General features: G+C 40.1%; 2 protein-coding genes across 5 annotated transcripts in view; both read left to right on the top strand.

Annotated features, from left to right (window-relative positions):
* LOC114828690 (BOLA class I histocompatibility antigen, alpha chain BL3-7-like) overlaps nt 1-18403 on the top strand; it is a 593411-nt gene that overhangs the window by 353945 nt on the left and 221063 nt on the right. The window lies entirely within an intron of this gene.
* LOC105009518 (class I histocompatibility antigen, F10 alpha chain-like) overlaps nt 1-18403 on the top strand; it is a 262976-nt gene that overhangs the window by 114531 nt on the left and 130042 nt on the right. The gene's annotated exons all lie outside the window — the stretch shown is intronic.

Below are 18403 nucleotides of genomic sequence, written 5' to 3'. Positions count from 1 at the left end.
ATACACTTCAATGTGTCTTTCAAATTCATAGAATGCATTGCCAAATTCTGACCATTCTATTTGCATGTCGCAGCAGAAATCGAGATTCGCCTGACCAGACAAACATTTTTCAATGGTCAATCATGCCATTTAGGGAATCAAGTGACAAATGCAACCTCATCTTCCTGGTCTTAGCTGACAGGAATAGAACCCGGCATTATCTTCTGCTGCTGTTGCCCATTCACGAGACAGTTCAATGCGTTATGTGTTCACAAAGGTCTTTCCTCACACTGCTGTACAGCTAAATCAATACATTTTATAAAGCCATTTTTAAATAAGCAGTTGTCACAAAGTGCTTTTACACATAACCACCCAGAAACCACAAAGGGCGAGGAACTACAAGAATTTATGGCTAGGATATTGGAAGGAAATACTCCATGGTTAGGTCAAACAAAACCTAGAATGAATATTGTATGTAAGAGTTTAGAAAAATCACTGCATGCTATTGATAATAGTACCAAAGAAACAAAAAAACAAACGTGGCTACTGGTTAAGTTTAAATAGGCACGTTTGCCGGGATGATTTTTTGGAATGTCATACAACAGGAGTTTGATACATGTTTCAGTATGCATATTGTTTTAGTACTCACTTTGGTATTATTATCAACAGTATGTTGTGGGTTTTCAAAACTCTTAGCATAAAACTCCAAACTGATCACACTTGCAACCCATCTTACGTAGAGCACAACTGATTTTGCTTTCATTTGGTTTGTAAAAATGTGTAACCACATGATCATTGATTCAGCCACTAGGTTTTTGGTGAAATAATTAGTACATTGATAACATTGTTTAAGCTATTAAAACATAACATAGTGCAATTCTCTCAGTTTAGTCACTGTAACAATCAGTACCTCCAAGGCCAAACGATGTACAATCCTGTTTCCAAAAAAGTTGGGAGGCTGTGTAAAATGTAAAGAAAAACAGAAGGCAATGATGTGCAAATCATTTAAACCCTATATTTAATAGAAAATAGTACAAAGACAACATATCAATTGTTGATACTGAGAAAAAAGACTTTTTCTTAGTGCACAGTTCAAAAGCCTGCATCCGTGATGGTATGGGGGTGCGTTGGTGCACATGGCATGGGTGACTTGCACATCTGTGAAGGCACCTTTATTCTTGAACAATATATACAGGTTTTGGAGCAACAAATGCTGCCCTCCAGACAACATCCTTTTCAGGGACGGCCTTGATTATTTCAACAAGACAATGCCAAACCACATTCTGCATGTATTACAACAGCATGGCTCCATAGTAAAAGGGTCTGGGTGCTAAAGTTGCCTACTTTCAGTCCAGACCTGTCACCCATTGAAAACATTCAACATGTTATGAAACAGAAAGTGCAACAAAGGAGATCCTGAACTGTTGAGCAGTGGAAATTCTATATCAAGCAAAATGGGAAAACATTTCACTTTCAAAACTGCTGCAATTGGTCTCCTCAGTTCCCAAACACTTACAGAGTGTTGTTAAAAGAAGGGGTGAGGCAACACAGTGGTAAACATGCCCCTGTCCCAACTTTTTTTAAACATGTTGCTTGCATCAAATTCAAAATGGGCAGATACTTTTCCAAAAACAATAAATTCTCATATTCAACATTTGATATGTTGTCTTTGTACTATTTTTAAACATAGGGATAAATTATTTTTACATCATTGCATTTTGTTTTTATTTGCATTTTATGCAGCTCCCAACTGTTTTGGAAATGGAGTGGATAATACAAGTCAAAATGACGCTTTGAAGTGAAATCTGTTACAGCTTATTTAAATTTTTATTTCAATTAGGCAGAACTCTTACTGTACACTACCCATCACAACTGACTGAAAATAATTTCCATAATTGCTATCCCATAATGAAATGCGATCAATGAAGACATCTTCTGCAATCAATTAAAAAAATATTTTATTGGAACATGTCAAATCAAATTTGATTGATTTGACACATTTTTTGTCAAATCAATTGTAACAAATACTGTCAGAGAGAAATGAAAGAAATTGCAATATTTAGCACACTCTACACTAATTTTGGTCAATTCTGTCTTTGGCATATGGCCGTGATATCAGTCTCAGCAAAAGCCTCCTCTAGGTTCTCATAGATGGATCAGAGACAGGGCCGTCTTACCAGTGTGAAGGTACAGTGGTCAGCTCAGACTTTCACTTTTCCTCGTTTCCTAGAGGCCTTAGTTTCACCGCACAGTCAAGCTCAGATGTAGGGAATGACAGGACAAATTTTGGGAAGAGCTAGCTGTCAATCAGCTTGGGAGCGATCAGGTGGTCACTTTGTGAAAACCTCTGCTCCACCTCGGAGATGACTGCCTCCTTCATCACCTGCGCTGTGTTGATTACTCGTCGGCCTGGCTAGTCTGTTCCATTATGAACGGTGGCAGCCCATTTATCAGTTTGCTTCCGCATATTCTGGACATTCTCCTTGAAACGGGTAAGCGCACTGCTAATCCCAGGAGCAGCGCAAAGCGGGTTTCCTAAACTACATTGACAGTTCTACTTTTAAAGTTCCATCGTACAGCAGGTGATATTGGAATGCGTCTCTGTATTGCCTCAGCAAGTGCCGCATAACACGTTTTGGATGCTGTATTCATAGATAATAAATTATAGGAAGTAATCTTCGAGAAATAAAAATAACATAATTTTATGAAGATGCGCAAATTTACAGAGCGAGAGAGAGAGACGCGTGCATTTCTTCAAGTTGTTCTCCTATGTTCTCTCTCTCTAGCCCTCAGGGTTCCTCAAGTCATACACCCATGAGGGTCAAGGTGGTGTGTCCATAGATATGAACCATGGTACCACTACATTGGCATTCTAATTCCGCCATGGTGTCACTTTGGCTGCGGACTCCAGAGCCTCAGTTGGAAGTTACATTGGTAACTGAAGCACATAACCCACATGTTGTTCTGATTAAATTAGCTGTTTGAATTTCCTTTCTGTCATACAATTATATTCATCTGACAATACTGTAAGTAGGTAATGAACTAGTAATACTCAGTGATAAACTATTAAAAGCATATTCTACCTTTACTACTACCTCTGGCAATGTTGTGAGTAACAGATTAAAATGTCCAAATATCAGTTTTAATGTTATTTACCGTTCAGTGTGTTTCCCCCTTTGGGTCTTAAAGTTGTCATTCCACACATGCAAACTACTCTGCTGTCAGAAAACTCCTCTGCTGTTTCCAAACTTAAACAATCACAAAAAAATACAATTTAAACAACAATCACTCCTGTACAATTTCACCATATATCTGAATTTTCTTTGTAGCATCGAACAGCGATCCATCGTCATGGATCCAAAGTCACATTGCCCTAGGGACCTTTGCTCTCCTGCACTGTACTGTACAGTGGTGAAACACTGTTGATTTCAGGATGTACCCTACCTAGCAATGCTGTTGCTGCCTAACTCAATGAACATTGAGTTGCTGACCACTGTTCCTGTATAGGGATCTTTAGGCTGTTTACGTTTATTTGGTTTTGCCCTGCTACTTATATGTAACTGTTTTTATACGTGCATGTGTTTATCCAGTGTATCACATGCAGGAGGACGGCTGGATAAAGGTGTGTAAGGAGAACGTGTCAGAATTTATCCACCACTACAGGAAGGGCATGTTCTATTAATAAATAAAGAAATGTAAACTCAATACCTATGTCTTTTTTTGGTAGCCCTATTATTCTATATGCCTGACTCTGTTTTGTGTCTAGTATGATCTTCCAACTATGTGTTACAACTGTTAAAAATATTTAAATTCCAAGTATATTTGAAATTAGTTATTTCAAGGAAAAGTGTTAAAGTAACTAAACATAAACAATACTACAGGCGGTGGAAAAAAATAACTCAGTTCTGTGCTCTAGAACATGCCAAAAAGGTTCAGTGATGTTCAGATCAGGTGATTGGGGAGGCCATGAGAGGCGTATGAAGTCGTCCTGGAGTATATATAACCACTCTTGAATTTATCAGTGTGTATGCAGGGATTATTGTCATGGAATATTAGGAAATCATGAGGGAACAGTGTAGGCACCTGGTCCTGTAAAATGGCCTCATTCCTTGATCGTTATACAACCATGCAGAGCAATCATCTGACTAAATTATTCCCACATCAAGTCTGCCCATACCTTTACACATCCCTTACAATGTTAAACAGTTGGCAGCGGACAATGTGGGCTTTCTCCAATCGTAAACCCGTCCGGATGTAGGAAAAAGTGTGAAAGGACATTTTTGAGTGAGGAACAGAAGGGTTAAAATTAAGAGACCTCTGCATATTGAAAGCTTCTGTTCTAAATTTTTTCCAGAGCTGTATATGGTTTATTATTTGCATGGTAAAGTTTAAACTTGCATTTGTGGATGCAGGGACTTACTCTGTTCACAGACAATGGTTTTCGGAAGTGTTCCTGAGCCCATGCAGTTATTTCAACTCTAGAATCATGTCTGTTTTTAAAGCTGTGCCACCTGAGGGCCCGAAGATCACAGCCAATGAATATTGGTTTTCAGCCTTGTCCCTTGAGTATAGATTTCTCAGAGTTCTCTGAATCATTTCATTATATTATGTACCGTAGATGATGAGATCCCAAACTCTTTGCAATTTTACGATGAGAAACATTCTTAAATTGTTGCATTATTTGCCTGCGAATCCTCTCTGGGATGCTCTTTTTATACTGTTACAGAAATCTTGCACTAAGGTGCATTTGAGAAATGTCTGCTTTTCTATTGCTTGGTATGTAACTATTTTCTTTGACTGTGACATGACTGTATAAATATCAGAGTATCACTAGGTACTTTGGCCATATGATGCCTAGACCAATGAGGGTATCCGTTCTTTGTTCCTTAGGAATGTAGGAGAGGGGGATCTGGTATTTGCCTAGGGAGCATCATTGACTGGTATCGGCAGATTATAGGGTTACTCGTAAATCTGTCTATCCGTATAACCTATCAGAGTCTATCTATTGTTTGTCCAGATGCTGTGAGTCTTCTCCTTGAGTTGAAGAGGTTACCCATGTGGGGGAGGATAGCCTGACCCTTGTGGACTTGATGGCAACTACTGATACTGCAACCAATGAGCTTATCATGCCCGGTAAGAACACTAAGAAAAGTATTTCCAGTTTTGCAGCAAGGTATTAAAGGGATTATTATAATATTTCAGTCAACAGACAGGGAGTGCAATTATTCCAGCCATTGACAAGCGTGAGGAGTGTCACTGTAATTATGATAATAAAGAATGAACATGTGAGCTTGTTAAAAGATATTAGTTCTGCATTATTTTAACATGACAAAATATTGTTTATGTCATTAGGATTACTTTTAATTTCATCAGGTGATCAATTGTTTCATTGTTTCCATTTCAGCTTTGTTTCATATTATAGTTTTGCTTCAATAATAATGTTAATCCTCAATAAATGGGAGCTGAAACACATTACTAGTCAGATGCTCTAATCACTAGGCCACCTTGACTTCCTCTTAATACTGTAAATGGAAACACAAGTCTTAGCCTTTTGGATACAACACATGGCTCAATCCATGCTGGAAAAAGCTCTAAGTACTATTTTACCCTTGCTGTCTATTAATTAATTAATAATAAATAAATGACAACCAGCAATGCTCTAGTCCAGAATTTTTATAGAAGCATTTCATTCAAACATGAATCAACTGCAAGTAACATTTAAACCCCAATGTGCAGTTACTGTAGATCGCAGTATAACTGCAGATACCCAGTTCATGACAGCCGCCTGGAGTTATTGCACATTTAATTCAGATTGCAATCTATTGTGTTAAGGAATCCTTTGCTTTTAAGAGCATAATGACTTATTGCTAAAGTTATGAAAATGCCCAATATCACATTTTATTAAAATAGTAAGAATGTTATTACAGAATGCCTTAATGTTCGTTCCAATAAATCTTAGGGCATTTTTTTTTATGTCTTAGGGCTTTATTTAAATTATATCACTGACTGAGAAGTTGTCAGCTAGAAACCCTACCCAGGATACATTAGCTTTAGCTACAGAGTGGGAATAACTTGTTAACGTCACTGATTAACAACAAAATTCACAAATGTGATGTTTTTCTATTGAAAAAGGGGCTTATTCATGCCCCAAGTCAGCCTGTCAATCATGCTATAATACAGAAATTCTAAAAAAGAGAGTTTTAATCCAGAATTAAACCCAAGTGGATAATTTACTTTGTGCACACACAAAACATTTATTGGGTGTGTATTTGATAGTTTCGATGACACTGATAAGGGAGAAGTGAAGATTAAGCCTACTCCAGGACTAAAAAATAACTCAGCCCAATTAATTTGGATGAACACAAGCAAATAAAATGCTTCTTCACTTATTTCCCCATAACCAACTATTTCATCAGAATTCAATTAACAATGTATCATTAAATTAAACCTATCATAAAATCAAATAAGCGAAAAAAGCTACTTTCAGAAAAGAACATTTTAATGGCACATCTGGCAATCTGATCATCTCCCTTTCATGTATGTATGACTGTTGATACTTCATTAAAAGTAGATTTCACATTTACAAGCCTATCCCAGAATAAATGTGGAGCCTCCATAAGTACAAACAACTGCAATAAAATGCTTGTTTACATACTCTCCATCACCAACTATTTCTACAGACAAGCAAAAAAATAAAAAAAATAAAGGGAAAAATAAATGAAGTGACAGAAAAGAAAAACTATGTATAAATGGAAAATGTGGATAGATTGGCCGAGTATGGTTCTGGTTTCATCCTGTCCATTTTCACATTTTCTAGATGTTCCATTTGCAGCCTGGTTAATCTATTACACAGTACTTCTTATATTCATATATGAATTCAACAAAATAACAGCACATTTTTAAAAAGGCAAACCATAGATTAAAGGTCAGCAAAAGTGTTAAAAAAAATCTAAGAATATTTTAACAGCAGATTTGTACATGAGATCTGTGATTACTGTATGTGTGCATGAATGTATACATGTATGTGCTATGTTATTGGATTCAGAAAAATGTCTGTTGTTTCCATTTCATCTATGTCCTCTTCAGCTTTCTCCTAAACCACACCAAAAGACAGAGGTTACACACCAAAAACCGAACAGACAGGAGAAGTGGGTGCCAATGTGAAATTGCTCAACTATTAAGAAAAATACATTTTGAGGTCTCAAATCATCTGGCCAGCTCTCTCAGAGTTGTCAAAGTCAGTGTCTGAAGCTGAAACAAAAATAAAATCCCCAAATTAGAATAAACACTGATTCAAAGACAATCATGAGTTCAGGTTAATTAATGGGAATATATGCGGCCATTTATATTAACAAAGTAGCTCAATCATAATTGTTAGTGGTGTAGTTAGTCTAGATAATTTGTCATTAGAGGATGGAAGGAAAATAGAAAAAGTACAACTACAAGTCACACTGGATACGAGTGTCTGCAAACATTTCCAATGTAATACAAGGTTTTCCTTTAGTAGTGGTGACAATTTCTGGATAGCAAAAATGACGGAGGCACTTACTGTTGGTTTGAGCAAAACCTGAAAAACAGAAAAGAACAGGATGTTATTATTAACTCTGAAAACTTGGTATGGTAAAATGCTAAAATAAAACAATATGTTTAGGAGTACGATGAATGGCATCAAATAAAACAATTCTACCATCACTAACTATACCATTATTGCTTGTAAACCAGAGCCCGTATTCACAAAACATTTGATCTTACCACTAGGAGGACCCCTCAACAGCACTAAAAGTTCCCAGCTATGAGATTCCTCTGAAAACCTATTAATAAAGCTGCTAAGACCAACTTTTACTAAGGAATGGGGAGAAGTCTTATGATAAGAGGGGTTGACCACATTGCTATGGATGATGTTGTGTTCCACAAACAAACTTACTAACTATGAGGGGGAGGGGTCTCTGTCAGTCAATTCATCATAGCAATATTGTAGAAGTATGTATCATATTGAAAAAATGATATTCAAATAAAAATAATCTGTGTAATTTTGTGTCCCATCTATAGCACCAACTACACCGGGTGGGCGAGCTTTGGCCATGAAGTTGGCTTTGTTACTTTGAAGTTGTCACATGATATGGGGTCTGGAGAGGGAATTTATTGTTTGATGTAATATTCTACCGACAGCTGACTGAGATATACAGTGAGGAGAATAAGGAATTTGATACACTGCCGATTTTGCAGGTTTTCCCACTTACAAAGCATGTAGAAAATGTAATTTCTATCAGAAATCCAGAAAATCACATTGTATGATTTTTAAGTAATTAATTTGCATTTTATTGTATGACATAAGTATTTTGCTAAGGGCTGTCAGGTCCCTGTATGACCGAAGCAGGAGCTTGGTCTGCATTGTGTGATGGCAAGACAGGAGAAATCAAGGTAAGACAGGAGAAATCAATTGCGCAATAAACGGTTTTAATCTTGCTTGCAAGGTGAAAGTATGCAGGTTACAAGGTAACAGTGAATAGTTTCTAAATAAAAACAGGCAATCGACAGTATTTATTACATAGGAAAAAGGGGTGTGGTAAGATGCTGCCATCTGTCTCAAACACCTTTCCCTTTGTTCTATCACACAAGTCAAATGCTATCTTCCCCCACCTTATCCTTCCTGCCATAATGTTTACTGTAGTGTTTACCCAAAGGGGCAAACTGACCTTACTCCCCCTGTTGTATATCTTCTCCTATCCTGTCCTAAAACCCATTGATCTGCATCTGGACAGACAATAGATGCCCCCTATGCAAATACCAGATCCCACACATTCCTATACCTATCTTAACAGTGGGACTCAGTCCTTTACTCAGTGAGAATACATTGTATAAAGAAATTTCCACAACACTCCATCCTCTTGATACCATGTTAAACCTTGGTATCAACCCTTAAACAGTTCACTCATTAGGATGTAGACTGTAACAAAACAGTACTCTTTAACAACATGACCCAGTCAATATTATTACCCTTAATGATTAGAGAACAGAACAAATCTGAAATGTCTGGATCCTCATTTACATTCTTCTAGATCATTACCTTTCGTACAAAATCCAAGATCACACATTGTCATCATACAGAATCATAACATAGTACAGCAAAACTTTTATGTTATAATCATCATAAACACCTATCACTGAATGCATCCTTCAATTTATCACTGTTACAAAGTTCTCTCATGCAAATTGCTCAATTCACTGAAAAGTCCTCTCCAAACGTCAGACATGAACCATTTCTTTGGCAGGTCGGTGTAACAGAACGAAAAAGTCAGATGTGTTGTCCTTCACAGCTCAAATGCAGACACAGCTCTTGTTGTCTCCATTCTAGCTGCTTTATCAGCCAGGCCAGGAGAATCTGTGTGTTCTCCCTTGTGAACTCCAAGATGACCAGTTTTAGCTGAAGGTTCTAGAGCTAAAGGCCATGTAGAAAGTGACTGGTTACTAGCACCAGAAAATTTTCCCTCAGTGACTTCAATTCACTGTGTCTAACCTTCAAACACTGCAATCCTCGTGTAGCGTGTCGTCGATCCCAGGTTCCTCTCTCAGCTACCTGGACAGCAGATGAGATGTACCTGGTATGGACCCAATCAGCGTAGCATGATGTTGTGCAGTAGATCTTTCCTACGCCTCCATCCTCTCGGTCGGAGGTTGCCTTCTCCATCACATTGCAGAATCATCAGGACTCGAGTCAGTCCAGCTCACAGGAACTCAGCATCCTGTAGACGTGCGGCACCTAGACGTGCAGCGCCCCAGAGTCGACTCCTCTCTCAGCTGTGGGACAGTCCGTCTGTGTGTCTGTGAGTTCTATCTCACCTCAGCCACCTCACAGTTGTCCTTTTAAGCCAAGCTCAGTCTCTCTCTGGGCTCCAGCAAGTCCTCTGATGCCGAATCGCTTTCAAGCGTTCTGTATCTGAATGTGTGAATTATCCTTGAGAAGATTAGTTCCAACTGCATAGTACATCATTACATATGTCCATCACGTTAGCTTGTTGCATCTCGCTGATACATTAGAACCACACACTATCAAACACTCAAACCCTATATTTCCAATATCTCTCTACTTCTTTTCTCCAAATAGAGTAGAACAGTTGAAATCAATAACAGTATCGTTAAAACATTAACATCTCTGGTGCTTCTGTTCTGCTAGTGTAGCAAAATAACAATTCCACTCTTTTCTATAGTTGGTGTAACAACCAACACAAAGAACAGAAGAACACAATTTCACATATCTCATTACTGTTCCAAAAACTCATCACTTAAGATAGTTTGCTACCACTCTCTAAGAGCAGTTCATGAACAATTCTCAGTTCACCTATATGATTTACATCTGATTGTGTTGTATCGGAACTACAATCAAATTCACCATTGTTTCACATAAAGGATCAAATACCTTATTTCAAATCAAACATTTCACACCATCCTGAAGTCAGCTACCATAACTGTTATTTAGCCTAATTTCTCTACAAGATGAAACTCAGTGTGAATTTCTCAATCTCTTCTTATTATCCTAGCACATCAAAGACTCTGAAATCCTGTCATAAATCATGACCCCCCCTTTTTACTCCTTTACCACCACAGGGCTCTCCCTGGAGTGGGGGGTGGTCTACTGACCTAAGAACAGACCCTGGTCTTGAAGAATTGTCACCTTATCACTAAGGGACACTGTTGTTATCTTGAAACACCCCAGGCATTGACAATAGTAAAACAACCTTTTTTCTCTTCATTCACCTCAAAGAAACCTCTGTTAACCATTAACGTTCCAATGATTACTTACTAGGACATAACTTAAATTAGAATTAGAATACCCAATTTTGATAATGTCTGTTTCTCTTCTAAAACAAGTTAAAATCCATCTCAAACTGTTTTTTTTTTGTGTCAGTGAGTGGAGTGCTACAGGGTGTCTGTACCTCTCTTTATGCAATTTAGACCATGTAAGACTTCACAACTTGGTTTTCCAGAAATATAACTCGATGCAGAATTATTTTCTCAATATCAATTAAAACATGGCAAAATTTTGTAAACATGTAAGAAATAACTAAATGTGCTCCCTGCACGTTTCTACCCACTTATTCAATAATGCATGAGATTAATATGATTACTTCTAATCAAATATTAAACTAACTGAAAGGTAACACACCCATCAAATTAGTTATTGCTTAGCTAAACCATTTCAAAATGGCAAGATGTATTCTATTCAACCATAACCATGTTAGATTTCACATAAAACATACATTTCAAAAACCCAATTTGACAAACTAGATTATTCACGTAACTTCTTCAAGTACCTATTTAATTTGCTTTGAACTCTAAGTTCAACTCTTTTTCATTTGAACTCTAAGTTCAACTCTTTTCCACTATAGATAATCATTTCATACAATCCCCCCCTGCTTTCAAGACAGAAAATGACTTCAAGCTTGAAAGCAGAACCATTACAGGACCGAAATTAAAAAGAAAATCGATAGTTAGGAGGAATCTAACATACATCCAGTAAACGTCGCAAACTGAATATCCAACCAAAACAACCGAAAATAAGAAAACATCCTCAAAGGAAATAAAAACTGTACCACACACACGGTCGCTCGTGTGACGGAACTCCCAAAGTAGCATATCAAAATTAGCATTTTCACAGGCAATGGCCAAACTAAGTTGAGACCAACAAACATCATGACTCAATTTACCTCCTAAAGTCTAGGGAATTTACTCAATTTTAGATGTAAGTCTATGTCATTCAAAATAGTGTCGAACTGCCAAAATTGCTACTTCCATGTATAAGTCATGCAAAGACATCAAATTTGTTCTCAGCAATTAACAATGTTGGATGACTTAAGGTCTCCAAGTCTTACTACAATGTGATTCGAAATCATAAATGTAAACATTAAAGCAACCAAAAGGAAAACTTATTCAGCTTTCACATAATGTTTTATCATCCCAAAACTGAACATGCTTGTGTTGGTAAAATTAACATGGGTGAGAACAGACTGAACCCTCGAATTTAACCCTTGATATAATGTGCTACCTTGATATAATGTTAAGGGTGGCGGAAGCCATCCCAGTGGACCTGCCCACCCTTCCTGAAGCTCTGAGCTCCACACATATATGGTGAGCCATTAACAAGACCAAATGTTCGTTTATGGTCCCCAGACCATCCTCACAATTTAGCCTACATCGTTCGTTAACTGAAGATTTTAGATTTAGTGTCCAACCTATCTAATATTTTCGCATTTCATTAAAAAATACATCTGCTTATCAATATCTACACAACAAGTCAACATTATGGTGGAAATTAAGAAACTCTTAAGAATGGCACTCCAGGCAGAAAACAGATCTATGACATCACTACTCCTCACTCCCTGTAGAAACAAGAAGAAATAAAAATGTTAGGCAATGTACCACCTGTACAAACAAAAGTTCAACCACAAACAATTCAACCACACACACACACACAGCTCTCACTCCAAACCACGCAAAACCACAAAACACTTCACAACTAACCAGAAACCACATACACAACCTTACGGATGGAGAGTGAGAGAGAGAATGACCAAAAACCAGAAGTACATATACTGCTCAAAAATGCATGATGGGACAGATGGTGAGTGGAAACAGCTGAACCGGGTAACGGGGTAGGCGGAGTTATTGATGAGCTTGATTGAAGAATATTGTCACCTGTACTGAGAAGACACATACACAGAACACTACAGGGATTTTGAACAGGGGACGTAACAATAATCAAGCTACAATAAGTAATCCAAAGGAAACTCAACGTAGCCTTAAACACTGTTACATCAATACCCTATTTGTTCACTAAAGTACCATTCCAGAATTTAAATTCCATGAACGAGTATCATGCGTTGATTTTAAAAACACAAGCATTATCCCAGTTATCGTCGGAAAACACTTAAGAGAACTCCATTATTTAACCAAACTCAATTTAGCATTTAAAATAGGACGTCTAATTTTACGGGTTTATTTAAACGGGGAATAAACTGGCTTTGGCTATTTGGGGAATAAACGGGCCGTAGTCATTTTACCCTCTTTTGCAGGCTATGACTATATTGGCTGAATCCAGTCTTCATGGAAACAGCATGTTACCTTAATACTAAAAACTTTCGCTATCGTCTGCATCCCACTCCATACAAGGAGAGAGAAAACACTATTTTAACCCCTCATTACGAAACCACGAGACCATATTTTACCAACTCACAGAATCATCATTATACCAATTTCTAATCTATCCCTCTAATTATATTTCGGACAATATTCTCTTAAACACCTAAGTTAGCAGGCTAACACTCCCACGTGTGCCAGCCATCAGGCAAATTCAATTTCCCAATTTCAGCACAAATAAGGCAAAAGCCAAAAGAGTAGGCCTCGCATAATAACCATGTTAACCACGCAATGTAAGCGTTCGCCCAAACGCACACCAAACAAGACGAAACATTGCGATTACAAAACTTCCAAGTTAACACCAACCTCGGTAAACGAGATCAAATATTCTATCAAGGAATACGCAATGCAGCCGATCGGATCCCTCGTGCACAGGGAATGCCAAAATGGACAAATGCATTTACTAGACCGACCACAACCAGACAATGACAAATGCCCGTGACTCGGGCCATAACAAACACAAGTGGCGCGTGCATTAACTTCTGTAGCATAACTACTGATCCAAACCATAAGCTGACCAACAATTGCGGCAATTTACAGGAGCCTTCTACAGGCACTGAAAGTATGAGATCCAATCTCAATTGCATATTTAAGTCCAACCTAAATTGCAGACGTTCAAGCAGTCCAACCGCTTATAATCCAGCACTAATCGCAACGCAATAGGTTAGCAGCATAGGAATGGTTGTCAGGCCCAACTACAGTCGCTATTAACCAAAACACCACACTTCAACATCCAAACATACAGGAGCACGCTATACTCCATCACGCAGTCCAACTGCTGCACGGGAATTGGTGTCAGGACACGGAACAAAAACGACATGTTTCTAACTACAGCCGCCCTGACTGCAATACTCAAAAAACTTCTAGTCACCATACTTACTCAAATCCATCTATCAACTTCCACAAAACCATCAAATCTGACTTACAAAACCAACCACATTGTTTAGTAAAGCATATGAAAACTGTATTAAGGAACAATCTCACCGGTTGATGCTCCTCTGGTCCCCTGTCTGACCGTCCGCACCCCTCCCTCTAGCGGTTCAGCGTTCCTGCGTGTTCCCGTTGAATCACTCGCGGCAAGGCCAAAGAGATTACGGGTGTGTACACCTGGTGTGTACAACTCCCCACTTTTGGAACTTTTCTTGAAACTCGTAGACATGCTCAACACTTCCAAAGCGGAGCAGAAAACGGCCTCCAGTGGCCCACAGCATTTCCACGTTCACAACGAAAAGGTCCACAGAGCTTGGCCACGTTATGACTCCAACGATGCAGTGTCCCGAGCGGGCCTCCAAGGAGACCCACCTAGCGGTCCAGCTGAACTCCGCGGGGTGGGGTGACGGGCGATCAGAGGAGAACGAGCCATCTAACCTGAGCAAAAGAAACTACAACACAGATCAATATACTCCACACAAACTTTCCATCTACCTCCAATCAGCCCGACAGGCCGCGCATCCATCACCGAATGAAAACGCCAGTCGCCGGAAAAACCTAATAACACTCAAAGAAACATTGTTCACATGTCCAAACACCATATACGTCAGTGATAATTTTTGCCGGTCCAGCGTAAACACAAGAGACCGGCAAAGATTTACTGTCGCACGTCCCCATGTTTCAGATTTACCCAGTAAATCTAGTTTATACTCAACCAACCAGAAAGCGAAGTCAAGCTCGTCAGCCCACAAATGAGATTTTAAAAGGTCCAACCTTTTACTGCAGATTTTAAACTATAAAGTCCAACTTTAAGTTTTTAAACCGTATTGCGTTCTTGCCTCCAAATTCAATATCCGCAGGAAACCTGTACCGATCAAGCACGAGTCACAGCTCCCGTCAGGCACTCTTTCTCAGCCCGTCAAAGGATAAGCCTTTTCTGGACGATACTAGAATTCCAGAGCTTTCTCTGGCCGTGCACGGTTAACCTGTTAGGAAAAGGACTCGAACCGATCAGGATTAGGAACCCGGACGTGCCCCCAAAATGTGATGGCAATTTCTAAAATCCAAGTAATTCTATGAAAATGGTAGGTAAGACAGGAGAAATCAATTGCGCAATAAACGGTTTTAATCTTGCTTGCAAGGAGAAAGTATGCAGGTTACAAGGTAACAGTGAATAGTTTCTAAATAAAAACAGGCAATCGACAGTATTTATTACATAGGAAAAAGGGGTGTGGTAAGATGCTGCCATCTGTCTCAAACACCTTTCCCTTTGTTCTATCACACAAGTCAAATGCTATCTTCCCCCACCTTATCCTTCCTGCCATAATGTTTACTGTAGTGTTTACCCAAAGGGGCAAACTGACCTTACTCCCCCTGTTGTATATCTTCTCCTATCTTGTCCTAAAACCCATTGATCTGCATCTGGACAGACAATCGATGCCCCCTATGCAAATACCAGATCCCACACATTCCTATACCTATCTTAACAGTGGGACTCAGTCCTTTACTCAGTGAGAATACATTGTATAAAGAAATTTCCACAACAATTGCCGGCAGTAAGTCAGACATGTTCCCAGTGCATGTTGGACTCCGGCAGGGCTGCCCTTAGTTGCCGGTTCTGTTCATAATTTTTATGGACAGAATTTCTAGGCGCAGCCAGGGGCTGGAGGGTGTCAGGTTTGGGGACCACACTATTTCGTCTTTGCTCTTTGCGGATGATGTTGTCGTGTTGGCCCCTTCAAACCAGGACCTTCAGCATGCACTGGGACGGTTTGCAGCCGAGTGTGAAGCGGTGGGGATGAAAATCAGTACCTCTAAATCCGAGGCCATGGTCCTCAGTCGGAAAAGGGTGGCTTGCCCACTTCAGGTTGGTGGAGAGTGCCTGCCTCAAGTGGAGGAGTTTAAGTATCTAGGGGTCTTGTTCACGAGTGTGGGAAGGATGGAACGGGAGATTGACAGACGGATTGGTGCAGCTTCTGCAGTAATGCGGTCGATGTATCGGTCTGTCGTGGTGAAGAAAGAGCTGAGCCGCAAGGCGAAGCTCTCGATTTACCGGTCAATCTACGTTCCTACTCTCACCTATGGTCATGAGCTTTGGGTCATGACCGAAAGGACAAGATCCCAGATACAGGCAGCCGAAATGAGCTTTCTCCGCAGGGTGGCCGGGCGATCCCTTAGAGATAGGGTGAGAAGCTCGAGAGGGGTCAGCTGAGGTGGCTTGGGCATCTGTTTCGGATGCCTCCAGAACTTCCTGGGAAGGTGTTCCGGTCCCGTCCCACCGGGAGGAGACCCCGGGGAAGACCTAGGACACGCTGGAGGGACTATGTCTCCCGGCTGGACTGGGAACGCCTTGGTGTCCCCCCGGAAGAGCTGGAGGAAGTGTCTGGGGAGAGGGAAGTCTGGGCATCCCTGCTTAGACTGCTGCCCCCGCGACCCGGCCCCGGATAAGTGGAAGATGATGGATGGATGAACATAAGTATTTGATACATCAGAAAAGCAGAACAAAATATTTGGTACAGAAACCTTTGTTTGCAATTACAGAGATACGTGTCCTGTAGTTCTTGACCAGGTTTGCACACACTGCAGCAGGGATTTTGGCCCACTCCTCCATACAGACCATCTCCAGATCCTTCAGGTTTCGGGGCTGTCGCTGGGTATTCAGCTCCCTCCAAAGATTTTCTATTGGGTTCAGGTCTGGAGACTGGCTAGGCCACTCCAGGACCTTGAGATGCTTCTTACGGAGCCACTCCTTAGTTGCCCTGGCTGTGTGTTCCGGGTCGTTGTCATGCTGGAAGACCCAGCCACGACCCATCTTCAATGCTCTTACTGAGGCGAGTAGGCTGTTGGCCAAGATCTTGCGATACATGGCCCCATCCATCCTCCCCTCAATACGGTGCAGTCGTCCTGTCCCCTTTGCAGAAAAGCATCCCCAAAGAATGATGTTTCCACCTCAATGCTTCACGGTTGGGATGGTGTTCTTGGGGTTGTACTCATCCTTCTTCTTCCTCCAAACACAGCGAGTGGAGTTTAGACCAAAAAGCTCTATTTTTGTGTCATCAGACCACATGACCTTCTCCCATTCCTCCTCTGGATCATCCAGATGGTCATTGGAAAACATCAGACGGGCCTGGACATGCGCTAGATTGAGCAGGGGGACCCAGCGTGCGCTGCAGGATTTTAATCCATGACGGCGTAGTGTGTTACTAATGGTTTTCTTTGAGACTGTGGTCCCAGCTCTCTTCAGGTCATTGACCATGTCCTGCCGTGTAGTTCTGGGCTGATCCCTCACCTTCCTCATGATCATTGATGCCCCATGAGGTGAGATCTTGCATGGAGCCCCAGGCCAAAGGAGATTGACCGTCATCTTGAACTTCTTCCATTTTCTAATAATTGCACCAACAGTTGTTGCCTTCTCACCATGCTGCTTGCCTATTGTCCTGTAGCCCATCCCAGCCTTGTGCAGGTCTACAATTTTATCCCTGATGTCCTTACACAGCTCTCTGGTCTTGGCCATTGTGGAGAGGTTGGAGTCTGTTTGATTGAGTGTGTGGACAGGTGTCTTTTATACAGGTAACGAGTTTAAACAGGTGCAGTTAATACAAGTAATGAGTGGAGAACAGGAGGGCTTCTTAAAGAAAAACTAACAGTTCTGTGAGAGCCGGAATTCTTACTGGTTGGTAGGTGATCAAATACTTATGTCATGCAATAAAATGCAAATTAAATATAAAAAAATCATACAATGTGATTTCCTGGATTTTTGTTTTAGATTCCGTCTCTCACAGTTGAAGTGTACCTATGATAAAAACTACAGACCTATACATGCTTTCTAAGTAGGAAAACCTGCTAAATCGGCAGTGTATCAAATACTTGTTCTCCCCACTGTACGTAGTTCGTCTGCGCTGCATAACTACATTTTTCCTGTGGCCAAGTAACATAGAGTTGTCACATGCTTGATGTCCGATGTCATTGGGTTGTTTCTGTTTGTTGGTGAAGTGATGCATCCATGACTAACTCTACTATGACCATAATACCCTCAAGATTTAGCCGATACCTTTTCAAAAGCTCAGTATCAAATGTTTCTTAAACATCGACCTGATTACGAGGCGGATTTGGTCTTAGTGAGTCCTCTTGACTACTCCTAACTTTTCCCAGATTTAGGAGCTGTTTTTAAAGTTACACACCCACTGTTTTTTTAAGAGTTTCTCCTTTGTCAGCAAGTTAGGAGCTACTTTTAACCTTAAGATGTTTTTTTAATACAACCTCAGTACTATATATATATATATATATATCTTGACAAGTA

Source organism: Esox lucius, chromosome 10 (genome assembly GCF_011004845.1).
Source record: "Esox lucius isolate fEsoLuc1 chromosome 10, fEsoLuc1.pri, whole genome shotgun sequence".
Lineage (NCBI taxonomy): Eukaryota > Metazoa > Chordata > Actinopteri > Esociformes > Esocidae > Esox > Esox lucius.
Note: the sequence above shows the minus strand (reverse complement) of the source record. Positions and strands in the feature narration are given on the sequence as shown.